Source organism: Seriola dumerili, unplaced genomic scaffold (assembly GCF_002260705.1).
Source record: "Seriola dumerili isolate Sdu_G_001 unplaced genomic scaffold, Sdu_1.0 BDQW01000149.1, whole genome shotgun sequence".
In the NCBI taxonomy this organism is placed as follows: Eukaryota; Metazoa; Chordata; class Actinopteri; order Carangiformes; family Carangidae; genus Seriola; species Seriola dumerili.
The window spans coordinates 13,474,693-13,487,699 of record NW_019174404.1 but is presented as its reverse complement, the minus strand read 5'-3'; positions in this window follow the sequence as shown (position 1 = coordinate 13,487,699).

The following is a 13,007-nucleotide window of genomic DNA, read 5'->3' as shown; positions in this document are numbered from 1 at the left end:
AGAGAGAACACAACCAGAACACAACACATTCAACACACAGGCAATGCTCATTTTCAAACGCGGAGAAGAGCTAGTACCGACTGCAATGCCTGTAGGATACAGCGGCGCCACAGTCGAACTCAACTCCACTAATTCCCTTGATTATTAAACTGAGTTCATTAAGTTCTAATGATGGCCGAAGGAGACTCGCGGAAGGAGCAAGGAGAGGAACTGTAGTGAAGGCGAGGAGGGAAGAGAGAAAGAGACACGCATTTTGCGGAAATTCTTTCTGGAGGTGGCTTGGAAATTGTTTGAAGCCATGGTGAAATTTTTTAATTAACCTTGATGATAGCAGAGGAGTGTAACAAGAGAAGGGCTGTGCAGGAATTTCGCCAAGAGAAACATCATTGCTCAGCTGTGTCCCTTTTTGGCCTTTAATAATCATGTAGTGTTTTTTTTTTTTTTTTAGCTAGATAATACAGACGAAATCCACTTATCAGTTCCTGGTAAATGCAGAATGGAGAAACAAGAGGCAAAGCCTGAAGCTCATACAAGGGTAATGAATTTGTTGGCAACAGTGTGGACTGTGAAAGAACCCACAAAAGAAACATCGGCTTACATTTTGGCCTCTGAAGTCCTTAGAATAAAGCTGTCTACACACATAAAGCAATCTATGGGTGCAGAGAGTCTGGAAGTATCCAATGAAGTGGCTTCATAACTTCATGTTGGCATACCAGGCAATGTAACCCTCTCTTCCTGTAGTAATGGTCCCCCACTGGGTTTGGCACAAGCATATATTTTGGCTCTAGATAAAGAAGCATATAGATGCAAATAAAAGCCAAAAACTCTATTCTTTAATCAGGTTGTTTATGCATGCTGTGTGTTTCAGTTCTTCTTGTTCGTCACCGTATATAACAATACACATCATGAGAGAGGAAACAGGATACAGCTCGCAGTTACATGTTGTTTTGGTGATGTGAGATTTATGTTAATATGCAATTCACCAGTGCAGCTGCCAGAATGATTTATGATTGATTTCCATTCCCTGTTATTGCTCCTCAAGGTGAACTTTGGTGGAACGCGATGGTGGAATAAACAGAAAACCATTTCTAAATGTTGCAAAGGCTCTGAACTGTGCTGCATGTTGGATCTGAATTAAACAGCAGATTGTTCGAATGTCTTGTTTCATATTTTATGTGGTTTATTTAGTAGAAGTCGAAGTTGTACATCATGAAGCTGCCAGATTACAGCGTGGTGCTTGATGTAAAGGCTATATAATATCTAACAGAACAAATACTGCAAAGCTAGACCGCAAGGGAGGAAGAGGAAGATTTATTGATGAAAAAAAGGGAAGCAGACTGGTGGGGAAAAAAAGGACAAGAGTTGAGAGAAGAGCAGATGCTGGAACAACCACAGCGCCTTAGACAATCAGCAGAACCCTGAGAAACAACTCGTTGCCAAGATCAAGGAAAGTGAAGCATAGCACCGCTGCAGCAAAGGGACAAATATAGAGTGAGAAGAGGAGGAAGTAGTAGGAGGAGAGTGAGTTTCCCCTCACTGAGAATTTCTTATGAAGGTGAGTAACACAGAGCAAATCATGCATGTATCCAAAGCCGCTGAACTCAACATCTCCTTCTGTTTCCACTGAGCAGTGGGACACAGTTGGACTCCCCCACCCACCTGATGGGAACCACAGGCTGCTACTGCTTACAGTACAGCAACACAAAAATAGAACATGAAGTTCAGATCTCTGAAATCAAACATTGCACAATGTGATGCGGACCGTTTGTTGTGGTTTGTAACAGTTGTGTTTGCAGGATTTTTAAAGACGATATACTATAAAACAATCATCAATTAAATATCATTTTTAATGTTTTTTTTTTAAAAATATAACACCAGTGGTGCCCAAAGGCTTGAGATTCTTTGACATCCCTATTCATCTGTGCCACCAGCATGGCCAAAACCGCGTGTTACGATGTGTTTTTGGTGGCTTTGCATTACAATAAAATTATGTACAAGCCTGCAGATTTTCACTTATTGCCAAGTCATACACATTACAATAAACAGAGAACATTAACTTTAAATTAATTTCTACTCATCTTCTGCTTGTATTAGCAGAACTTTATTGTTTTCCTTGAGACAGGACCTCTACAGCTGCTGCACCTCATTTGCATATACCAGCCTGTAGATGGTATATTTGCACAGTGTATCTCCATGCAATCGTGGTTTGCTCCAATATGTAAGTTCCAGCAGGAGCTGATTCGTTGTGGATTTCATAGAAGTAGACTGAAAATAAAAACCATGAGGACAAATTTAATAACCGGAGTAATGTTTTTTGTATTAACACATTGTGCAGAGTGTGATGGCACATAAAATGAATAATGTGTAATAACTTCTGCATGTCCGCTGAATATGTCCCCATAAAATACAAATTGGATGTAACTTTATACTGATAGAGAAAGGATATTCACAGGCAGCAAGTTGCATGTCATATTCAGTTATGTCTCCCGGATGGATTCATACTCTAATTAGGCCTTAGTTTGCAGTGGGCCAATATTTCCAGGCTTTTGATTTAACATTCTACGACCCTGGAACCTCACTGCTTGTGATATGCACTTCAACACATGGTGTGTTAATGCTAGAATCAAACCAAATCAAGCTCAAATTGCAGGGACCACAGGTTTTGAAACACTATCACTGTGCTAGAGTTGTGATAATTTGTTAAATGGAGCCTCAGTTTGCCTCAGCAATGCATCTGTGTATAATGATCAGTTGTTCACTGCAGCAAAAACACGGAGAGAGTGAGAGACTGTCCATTTACTCACATCACCACTCCCACACCCCTCCATCATGGCTGGCTGTAATAGTCACAGGACTAATGAAGGCCAGACCAGCAGGCTGTTTAAGAGTCTGATAGCTGCTGTTGGTTGACCACCCTCTGCCGCTCTCTCCAATGACCCCAGCTGTAGGGACGTGTCCGTGCGTTCAGCACAGCCTGTCTAAAATGCCTGGAGGACACAGTGACATATGTACCTCGCACATCATAACGGCACAAAGCCATTGATATCACTTACTGCTCCGAGGCGATACATCACTTAAAGGTCAGAAGTAGAGATGGTTCTATCACTCCTTCGTCATGTCTACTCTGTATTCTTTTTGAAGGTCACATCCCCAGGAGAAAAAGTGGGAAGGAGAGAAGCTGAAGCTATACAGTCACTGCATGGTGAGATAAAACAGATTGTAATGTACTATTTATGTTCAAAACAAACTGGTTTTTGTGTTGGTGCATGGCCTTGCTACAGCAGACAAAGCAATCAGAGGGACATTTGTTTACGGACAATTCAAAGTATAGGCAAATCACTAAAACTTGTGTCCAAGTCGAATCTCGAGTCCCCAGAGTCCAACTCTGAGTCACCAAAGAACCGTTTCATCATTTCAAAGGAGTTTATTTACTGTGTGTCACACAATAGCCAAACAAATGCACTAGTATCATGGCTCTGTACAATGAAAAAATCTATCTACTAGCACCTCTAAGGCTCATTTATGTACTCTGTACAAAAACCAAAGTATAAAAGCAACAAACTGTGGTTTTGCAGACGATTTTGTGCCAAGTCACTGCTCCCACTAAGATATAGTCTTGCACATAATCTCTTGTTAAACCACAACTTGTCATTTTACACTTCAGTAACTTAGCCTGACTCTGTACTAGCCTGGCTCTCTCAGCACTTTTACTTTTGGACAGAGGCATGCTAGTTTTTGCTCTTAATGCTAAGCTAAGCTAACTGTCTCCTGCCTTTAGCTTCATACTTAACATCCAAATATGAGAGTGGTATCATATCATCTTGCTCTGGACAAGAAAGAAAATAAGCATCCAAAAATGTTAAAACTATTGTCTTAAGATTTATGCATTATTTGATCATTATCATAGATCTAATAGACACAGGACATTCATATTATAACTGCTTTGAATCAGGATTACTGCACTGCATGACTGCTGTTTTACTTTCAGACCTACCTCCAACCATTATTTTTCACTGTAATCATCAAGGATCACCTTCCTGGTCCCTGGAGTCAGCAGTACCATGGCTGGAAGTTAATTTGGGTCAACTTGAGAGAAGTTAAACACATCACACACAACTCTCCACCATCTGTGAGCAGCCAACCCACAGGGAGCAGCCAACTGTTCAGATTAATGTGATTTGATGCTTTCGTCCCTGCAGGCATCCCTGGAGAGTGACCATTAGCACTGTAGCCAGTTTCTTCAGAACAGGATAATGGGAACTGAAAGATGGTCCTCTTTTGTTTTTTAGATGTTTCATAAGTGGAGCAGATTTGATCAACAGACAAAACAGAGACACACCTGTGCTGCTCATCTGTCACTTTTTGTGAAATTGCTGCAGCGAGGTAAAGACGGCACGAGTCAGGGAGCCGCTCACAAGGTCTAATCGTCCAGTCGACACACAAGGTCTAGAAAACAGTCTGATTCCTGACCTTCCTTGCGCCTTGCTGACTGCGTGAGAGGAGGAGGCCCACAGATAATGTGAGTAGACAGCTCAGACCTGTGCAGCCACTGCTCTTCATTTATACATCACATCGGCTGTTAACCTGTCCCCTGGTATGTCAGAAAACCTCAAACTCCCATGTCAAAGTTGAATCAGGGAATGGTGCAATACGCTGCACAAACTGAGAGACAGACCATATTGACTCCAAAGTTGTGGCTATTTTGATGAGTCAAGATATGCAGGTTCACACAGCTAACAGAGCACTTCTCCTCACTTGTGCATTCCTAACTGCAGTACTTTTTATGCCTCTGCGCCGGCGACAGCAGTGGCTGGAGGCAATATGTTTTCGGGATGTCTGTGCGTTTCTCTGTACAAACGTACATACGTCCCATTCTCAGGAAAAGCGATATCTCAGTAAAATTTGTTCAAATTTACACAAACATTCACAAACATTTGTGGTGGTAGAAGGTCAAAGGTCATTCTGATTTCATACGCTCCCAGAAGGAATTTCAGTTACATCTGGCACAAAGATTCACTTGGATACAACGATGAACTGATCAGAATGTGACAGTCAAAGGTCAGAGGTCAATGTCACTGTGACATTGGCCATAACTCAAGAATTCACACACTAATGAAGTGAAACCAGACGGTTGGTGGAGACATAACCGCAAGATGGTAATTCTAGTTTTTGTTGTTGCTTGGTGAAATTTCACCAGCATGCTACACAAAAATATATTTAGAATGTTTTACTTTGGACTTGAGCAGTGTTGCAATTACTTGCAAGAGTTCCTTACATATAAAATTGGAGCAGGAAGTGGACAGGGACAGAAGAAACATCAGAAATAATGAGCAAAAACAAGGTCACAATGCAGCTGCCACAGTTCAGAGTATCATTTGAAGAGTTCATTAGCCACATTGGATACTCACTTTCAAAAAGTGTGTCATTAACTATATCTCAAATTTAGAAATTTACTGTTTCCAACCAATTATGAAACTAAGTTATGCACTACCTTTTGTTTTAATTCTGCTCTGTTGTTTTGCACAAGTTATCAGTTTATGAGAAGTCTGAAAAGCAGGTAAAAACAAGTAATATTCTGCTGTAAATATATCACTACATATGAATTTGTTTTCTTTAAATTGGTGGTTCTAAGATCAGCTATTGTTTTTGGTTTATATTTGTAAAGATCCAGCTAAATATTATATATTATATATCATATTTACTGTGATGAGAGCATGGGTATTAAAGATCCCCATCATCTTTGATTTTCCTCCTCCTTTCTTCACCTACCTCACTCCCTTTCCTTTCCTTATCACTGATTGGCTCCTGTTTTCTCACCCTTCACCCCTCATTTACCTGATAGAGTTCACCTGGGCACTAGAAGATCATCTAAGGGCTTCACTCCACTCATTCACTCTTTTTCACTTTCACATGGGCGGCAGTTTCTGGTAAGAGAAGTTTGTTATTCTTTAGTTCCTATATTTTGTCTGTTTTAGTCTTGGGGAACCTTCTTTATCCTTATTTCTTTAAAGTACATTTTGAGACAATTTTGATTTGTTGTGTTAAGTTTAATATTTATTCTCTATTGTCTTGGTTTTTCATGTTCAAAATAATTATCTGAGAATAAAACCTTTGTTGAATTGGATATATGTTTAATGGCCTTTGTTCTTTCATCCTGCATCCTGACCTGATGCCCATGGCGATAGGAAATCAATTCTGAACCGCCTACTTAACAGCATGCCTAGATCTACTTTCAAACTCACTTGTTATATTTGCACAAAATAAAGCAAATGACAAGTTGTCAAAAAAAAATCAATCACCTCAAATGAAAATGTGCCTCTTCCCTATGTGACTATCTCTGTGATTTCCTGTTTCTCACACACTTGCTTGCCAGTGCCAACTTGGCAAGCGAGCCTTCAGATACAGAAACCTTTACATGGAACCATGCCATTTAGTAGGTTTTATTTTAATATTAGCACTCTTCTGCACAGGTTTATTGCCTCAGATCTGGATGTATGCACACACCATCGGTACCACAAATTCCATGTCTCTAGAATTGATTTTAAAATGCTCAGGTATAATACTGGAAGCCTCTCTAGTGAATTACCTGTACTAATGCAGATAACCCATACAGGTTCACCGTCTCTGCTCCCCCTCTACCTCATACTTGGTAACCATGGTTACCTTAGGTGTCACTTTGTCAACCTATTTTAAGAAACTATCATCCACATGAATAGAAACACACACACACACACACACACACACACACCTCTTGTAGGAGGAATCTACTGTTTGTCATGCTGATACTTCCGGTTATGTAATGTTTAACTCATGTTAATCTCTTTATAGCACATGCAGTGTAAATACAGCACCAGGCCACGTTATGTTGACAGTACAAGTCATTCACAAGGACATTTTGTACAGAAATAAAGTGGAGGTTTAATCCATGTAAACTCATTTAATCCCTTTATTTATATGCTGTGTTTTTAGCCACAGCTGTTGGTCCACTATTAAATGTATTGCTATTAAATCTGGTACAGACATTCTTCAGAACATGATCCCTGGACTTTTCTTCTAGCACCACCATTAAGTTTACATATGTAGTTTTGAGTGAAATGACTCAACAACTATGAGATTATTATTAGTTTCCTCTGGTGCCACTAGCAGGTCAAAAACAATTTCTCTCCTATCCATTGAAATATCTTAACATCTATTGGGTGGATGTGCACTGTTTTTCAGAGAATGAGTAATTACTTTGGTGATCACTTTTCTTTTTCCTCTAGCACCACTATGTGATTGACATTTGTGGTTTTAAGTGAATTGTCTCAGCCACCATTTGATAGAGTGGCATTAAATTTGGTACATTCATGCACCCCTCGAGAAGAATTGTAATGACTTTAACAGTGACTTTTTTTCAAATCAGATTTTCTTCCCCCCCCCCAGTACTTAAGTTAAATAAACTAAATACCTGCAAGTTAAATGGCATCCCCATTAGCTTCAGCTGTGTTTCGAGTGCAAATGCTAACACACTAAGCTGGGAAGATGAACATAGTAAACATACCTGCTAAACAGTGTGGTAGCATTGTCTTTGTGAGAATGTTAGCATGCTGACAATAGCATTTAGCTCAAATAATTATATCTTAAAAAACTGCCTCACAGCCCAGCATGGCTGTAGACCCTGGTGTTAAGTAAATCTTGAATTCTTGAATCATAGGCTAGGCTGAATAACAGCTATACATAGTTTACCCTCTATCGGGTACTGGTACATCTCCGAACACAGAAAAATTTTTCAGACACAATACAACTTGTTGTTCTGAGCCCGAGCAGCCTCTATTCAGTTTCAGTCCTTGAAGTGAAGGGGAAGTCCTTGGGTTTTCCAGCTATCAATAAAAACATCAGTATCTCATATCAGTTTTTTATTACTGCTTGCAAAGGGGAAATCTACATGGAACTTTCTTAGTTTTCAGTGCCATAGTAAAATGGCATGTCCACCTCTGACTCAATGTCAAGTGGGAAATAGGTCATTACAAAATGAATGAGAGATTAAAAAGGACCTGATTAAATCCCCATCCGAGCCATCACTCAGCATAATGAGTGCTTCAATAAAATATGGATATGCCAATAAAATATGTATACTTCCAGCAGTATGCTGAGTTAAACTGACTTAACTTTAGTGTCTAGCAACTCCAGAATGACAATTAGTTTATCATGAACCTTAAATCTGTTAAGTGGGTGCATAGGCAAATATGGTGTGCATGAAATCATTCACATGCATGAATGCCCAGTTTATAATTCAAGGGGGGGGGGGGCTGTGTGAGCATGCTCTGATTGCTCCAATTGTGGTTGTGATGTTCCCATTACATTCTGCAGATAGCCCCTGTTTCTCTGTTGATGATGAGAATAAACAGCTGACACAGTGACAGTGGCTGTGACAACTCCAGCCTTGAACTCAGAAAAAAACGCAAATACTACATTTCAGATGAATTATGCATAGTGAGGCATCTATTATTCAGCCTAACAAGGGAGAGCAATGTCAATTATAGTGCACATGTTTTCAAGTATCATTCATAGTCAGATCGGCTCATACACAAACTTTCACAATGGACACACACACTTTCTCAGTGTCATTTTGATCTGACTGTCTGTGTCACGGATTTACATTAATCAAACTGTTATTCTGCAAAGTTAGAAAGCATGAGAATATTCCTGTCATGAGATGAGAGAACGTCATGTTGGTATGAAATATATCATCCTCCCCTGCTCGGAAGATCGCACTATTGCAGCATACAGCTGTCTGCGGGTAGATGACCAAATTAATATGGCAGAGCAGACCAGTCATTTAAAGAGCCTTGGACCAGAGTGCTCGAATGGGTGAGCAGAAACAGAATCTTTTTTCATGATGATTGCTGCTCTCCCAGGGGTTACACATGTGAGCACTGATTCTCTTAAAAGGCAGTCCAAGTCAACACACATCCTGTGGAGCAGTTGTGTGCTGCCATTGACACAGAAACGATCATGTGGCAGAGCATCATAGATTTCTGGCGGGCTGTAATTATGTCCGGATTGGTCCTTCACCGTGGAAACAAGGCTCGCATCTCCTGTGGGTCCATTAGAGGCTTTTGAAAACGAGAGGCACGATGGCACACACAAATAAGTAGTCCCTCCTGACCTTTTGACACCCGCAGGAATCCCAGTGTCTCTTGTATTGTTTATTAGTCAAAACATCAGCCACAGTGACAGTGTGCACTGAAAATAGCTTTTTAAATAAGGGCAGCAACGGCGGGCTGCCAAGGCTCAGATAATAAACCCACCTGAAATTACAGCTGAGAGAAGAACATTAAAGAAAAACATTAGGGAATGTGCGGCTATTGATTCAAATCAGAGGGGGAGCAGAGAGGAGTTTTACAGTGCATACATAATGCAAGCCTCATGAGATGAAATAATTACTTTTACAGTTTTTGTTTCAGTGAATATGATTTTTGAGCACATTACAATGAAGAGAATTTATGCAATCTAATACAATCAGTACATCAGCATTTTAGTTTTATTGTTCACAGTGAACAAAATGATTTTCTGCACAAGAGAAACGTACTAAGTATTTCTAGGATGGCCTTGTTGCTGAATGCACAAAGGTATTAGACAAGTGCCAGCACTGCAGGGCTAGGGAGCTAAGCTAGCTAAAACTGCACTCTTAGCCTCTGCCACTGTGTTTGAACTTTTCAAATTGCTTTAGTAAGGTCATGCTGTCCTTAAACCTGGAAAAGCTGACTTTTACTCTACTTGAAGGCGTAGTATTATAAAGTTGACATGGCAAACTTGTGAGAGCAAACAGCTGCCAATTTACACCCATTTGGAGTCATGTTTGTGCCCACATGATGAATACAACATATACATACTTTTTTTTGCTCAAAGCCATTTTCTGCAAAATGACTCAATGAACCAAAACAATTAGCTGACAGTCAATCAAACACTAATGCTGAGGAGAACTGCAGAGTTCAGTGATTATTTGGGTTTTTTTTTGGGGGGGGGGGGGGTTGTGACTGTCATGACATAAACTGTAGTAATTTCATTGTTCTCACTAATTTCATTGTTTTCACTGTACTTATAAAGCTATTGATTATAGCTGCCTAAATAAATTGGGGAAAATACTTGTATAGTAGAGTTCACTGATGCGCCCTGCAACAGGCTCCTGTTTGTGCGTGCGAGTCAGTGGTTTTGAGGTGGTGGTGGGGGGTGCAGTGACAGGTGCAGACACCAGGTAACTGACATGATGCAAAGAGACAGGGCGATGAGTCACCCCGGCCCTCAGCGAGCTCCCTTGCTTAACCTGCAGCGGCTCCTAGACGATTACCTATTTATAACCCTTCCACAGCAGTCCCACAACCACTGACAGACGGGGAAATCTGGCTCCATCGGAGCTCTGTTTTGCTCAGAAGCATATTGAAGACATAACACTAAATCCTCTGCTGCTTAAGATATGCTTTAATAGGTTTAATGGAAAATCATAAGGTGCAAAGTGCGAACATATGCAGTGACACATCAGGGACAGCAGCTCTGGCACGGTTGGGAACTTAATTGTTAATTCGTCTTATTGGACTGATGAGATAGACTGTGAATAAAACTATACCCCTGCAAGTCATACAGCCAACTGTCATGCCTGGCTGACTCATCTCCTGCTATACCTGCAAACACACTCCACAGGATTAACGGCATGCTGTTCATTAGTACTAATAATCTTTCAAATGGTAATCCTTGGAGGTATTATTTCTTTAAAAAATCTTTAATCTCCTTACAGAGGGACACAGTGTCAGTATCAAATCACAACTGTTTTCAGTCTACAAATCAATAATGCAAACAATGTACACAGCTATTATATTTTTTCTTCTTTTTTTTAGAGCTAAGACTTCTGGCACAGCATCACTACATTAGAGGGAATCCATCATATTAATGATCCCAAGGCCACTTCATTATTCACAGAGAAGCAGCTCGGCTGTCCAAATAAATTATCATTGGTGTTCCATTAATGGAAGTTTTCAAATCTGGCCACGGAGGATGCCATTAATCTGCACACAGCGTCTCTCTGGAGTAGAATGGTAGGCTACTGTACCACTGCCAGCGACCTGTGAAGATGAGAAACTCCCCACTGTCCTCGTTCACTTCCCTCCTGCAGGAGGAAGTCCAGTTATGATTGACGTTAACTGTACTGTGGCTCCAGACTGGACCTCTCCCAAGTTGCACGCTTTGCATTTTTTATGCACCATTAAATGGGATGTGCGCTTACAGGTAGAGGATAGAGCCACAAAGTGATAGTTCTGTCTGAAAATGTGGATGACACATTGCGACCTTTCCCCTCCTGATGGAGCGCTTTCACTTAATTTGACACATATTGCATTTGTGTGTTAGATAATTGCAAAGCCAAAAGCCTCTGCCGGTCCCTCGGGACTCCCCGCACATCCATTCCCCCTGAACTGGTGCACAAACCTGTGCCAACATCTAGACACATACTGTTAATATTCTGATTGAACATTTGTAGAAGGACCTTGAAAAGTCACATACTGTGCAACTTTCCAACGCTTTAATGAAATTGCTTCTCATAACGTTGGCATTCACCGACTATTATGTTTTTCATTATGGATGTAAGAGGGCAATAAATTCATTTCCTTTAATGCCCTACACTGTCTGGCTTTACTATCAGACCTTAACAAATAACTAAAGTGAAGTTAAAGTGAAATTAATTCTGTGGGAGCCAGATACCGGCTTCTGTTGTGCTTGTCAGCTCTTGAGCTCGATTTGCCCCTTTGGAAGAACTAACCACTGCCTGAAGGTGAACAGCTGGATGTGCTGTCTTCCCCCTACCTGCTCTCTTATTCATCCCCACTTCTAATTTACATACTCTCTCTCTCTCTCTCTCTCTCTCTGCCCACAACAGCACATGACTCTGTCATTTGCTTCCTGGCCAGCTCACTGTACCCTGAGTCAGGTGGCGAGTGTGAGGCAGTATTTGGCTGTGGCTTTGTGTTGAGGAGAGTTTTTCAGTTTGAGCCTCCCTGGATGCCTCTAGGTTCTGAAAGGAGCTCCAGCCAAAAACCTTGCCATATGCAGAGCCCCCTCCTCCTCTTCCTCCTCCTCCTCCTCCTGCTCCTGCACCTGAACCTTGCACCCCAGGGACCTCGCGCAGCACCTGATGTCTGTGATGAACAAATATAAAAATTTGACTGTTTTTGAAATGAAAAGAGTGAAACGGAATACATTTGTCTGATTCTGTGCTTTATATGTCTAAATGATGTTTTCAAACAGATTTAATAGTTGTGTTATCACTCTTTTTCGTCAATCCAGTGAGTTGCTTCAGTGGTCAGAGGTGCTCTATTGGTGCTCTATGCTTTGTTCAAGTTTTTAATCAAACAGGAAATAATGCACAGAATGGCCATGTGGGAAAAGCTGCTTAAACAGCCCCCCCCCCCACCAGTCTTCACAAAAGCTGGCTTGGCCAGATCAAATTAAGTGGTTTGATACTTTCTCTGCCAATCGGATTAGCCTGATTAATTCCCAAAAGTGTTTAAACGATTAAAGCTGGTTAATGGGCCTTAGGAAAGTTCATGGTGTCAGAGTTGGCTGCGATATCAAACAGGGGAGAATCAATACAAGAGGTAACTGTAAAAGCTTTTGCTGCTTCGGTGTTGCTCTTTGTCAATCAGCAGTACATTGATACCTGCACATTCAGCTCTAATGTTCTTTTTGTTTCTTGAAATTACAAGAGTCTGAAGGGAAAATGCTTGACAAATAGTGCATCTGCTATGTAGTGACACAGTGCCTAAATATAGAGTAGAAAATGGAGCAGAAGAAAAGGGCACAGTGAGGACCATAAATATTCAAAGTCCATCTACAGAAGGCTGGTGAAAGCATGGTCCAAGGAGAAATCTTCTCTTTTCATAGACTATATGCTTAACATGGCGCCACTGCGCTGTACTGCTTTGGCCTCACATTTGGATGTTTCAGATGGTGGATGCTCTTGTGCCATTTTGTCTCAG